The sequence below is a fragment of the Otolemur garnettii genome, unplaced genomic scaffold, assembly GCF_000181295.1.
Source record: "Otolemur garnettii isolate 467f Iridium unplaced genomic scaffold, OtoGar3 scaffold00044, whole genome shotgun sequence".
NCBI classification, from domain to species: Eukaryota; Metazoa; Chordata; class Mammalia; order Primates; family Galagidae; genus Otolemur; species Otolemur garnettii.
This window is the reverse complement of record NW_003852439.1, coordinates 11,606,061-11,608,369: the sequence shown is the minus strand read 5'-3', so window position 1 is coordinate 11,608,369 and position 2,309 is coordinate 11,606,061.

Below are 2,309 nucleotides of genomic sequence, written 5' to 3'. Positions count from 1 at the left end.
TCAGGGCTGTAAAGAATTTGAAATAGTGAGAACACAAGGAACAAAGGTTGATTTGAGTGTCATCCACCCAGGAGGGCATTTTCTTTTCTCACCTGGCCACAGCTGCCACCTGATCTTATCACTTATCTCAGGTACCAGCAGACACACCCAAGCTCAGACGATGAGCCTGGTCCAGATCCAGGTCCCTGGCAACGAAGAGTCAGGAAAACATTTGCCGAGCCCTTGATACCAGCCAGACACACATCAAAATAATTCATTCATGCCTCAGAGCAACCTTGCCAAATGGAGAAACTGAGGCACAGCTGATGAGTGGTGGACCAGGGATTCGATCCAGCAATTTGACCTCTCAGCCACGCAGTCTGGTTAGATCAATGCGTGTTTCTCCTCTAAATCGTATAACACTGGAAATCTGATTTCTCAGGAAGGATATAAATAAGAACATTCCTGAACTGGTGGCGCCCGTAGCACAGGGATTAGGGCGCCAGCCACATATACTGAGGGTGGCAGGTTCAAACCTGGCCCAGGCCAGCTAAAACAACAATGACAACCACAACAACAAAAACAACAACAACAACAAAAGAATGTTCATGAATGGACACAGTCCATATGGGGCAGAAGCCAGAGCTTGGGCCTGGAGGTAAACAGCCTAGGTTTGACCTCAGACTTGACACTGCTCCTGCCATCCATGACAGTCTCTTCTTATATCATTACTTTTGTTGTTTTTGTTAAGATATAACTCACATGTACATATATAGTACACACATAGCACATACATAGGACACATCCTCTCAAAGGGTACAACTCAGTGGTTTTTAGCATATTCACTAAGTTGTGCAACCATCACCACTAATCCCAGAACAGTTTCTTAACCCAAGAAAGAAACCCGTCCCCACTAGCAGTCACTCCCCGATCCTCCTTCCCGCCAGTCCCAGGCATCCACTCATCCACTTTCAGTCTCTGTCTTTGCTTATCCGGAATGTAATCATGTGATATGTCACCTTGTTGTAGCATACATATGTCAGCATAGTCAGCCCTGGGTATCCTTGGGAATTTTTTTCTAGGACCTCCCTCGGATATTAAAATCTACAGATATCAAGTCCCTGATATATAATGTAATGTATAAAATGGCATAGTATTTGCATATAACCTGTGTCTATCTTCCCATACACCTTAAATCATCTCTAGATTGCTATAATGCCTGACATAACATAAATGCTATGTAAGTAGTTGTTACACTGTGTTGTTTAGGTGGTAATGAGAGAAACACAAGTCTGTACATGTTCAATACAGATGCAACCATTCTTTTTTTTCCAACTATTTTCATCCATTGTTGACTGAATCCATGGGGGCAGAACTCATCCATATGGAGGGCTGGCCTTACCGCATTCCTTTTCATGCCCAAACAATATTCTGTTGTATGAACAGACCACCTTTTATTTACCTATTCAGCAGCTGATGGACCTTCGGGGGTGTTTCCACTTCTTGGCTGTTGTGAATAATGCTACTATGAACACAAGTGCATATATGTGAATATGTGTTTCCACTTCTCTTCACATACATATAGGAGTGAAACTGCTGGGTCGTATGGGAACTCTATGTCTAACTTTCTGAGGAACTGTGGGGCTGTTTCCCCATGGAGCTGCACCACGGTACGTTCCCACCAACGGTGCACAAGGGCTCCCATTTCTCCACATCCTCACCAGCAATCCTTACTGTCTGTGGTTCAGATTATACTCATCCTCATGGGTGTAGAGTGGCATCTCACTGTGGTTTCATAAATTGAGATATATCCCACACTATGAAATTCACCCTTCTAAGGTGTACATACATATCAGTGGGAGGTTTTAAGAAATTCAGAAGTAAGGCAACCATCACCACTAATTCCAGAATGTTTACCTTGCCCCAAGAGAAACCTCGCTTGTATTAGCAGTCGCTCCCATTCTCTTCTAGTAGCCCTTGTCTACTCTCTGATTGACAAGACTCTGGTCTTACCTTCAATATCTGCACAGAGGGGCTGGGAGTAGGACCTGCCGCAGTGGTCTGCACAAAGATGAGATCAGATCACACTAAAAGTTCACAGTGGCCCACCCTGGCACACACCATGTGTGTGTGCGTGTGTGCTCTGTGTGGATGGCACACACCATGCATGTGTGTGTGTGTGTGTGTGTGCTCTGTGTGGATGGCACACACCATGCATGTGTGTGTGTGTGTGTGCTCTGTGTGGATGGCACACACCATGCATGTGTGTGTGTGTGCTCTGTGTGGATGGCAGACACCATGCATGTGTGTATGTGTGTGCTCTGTGTGGA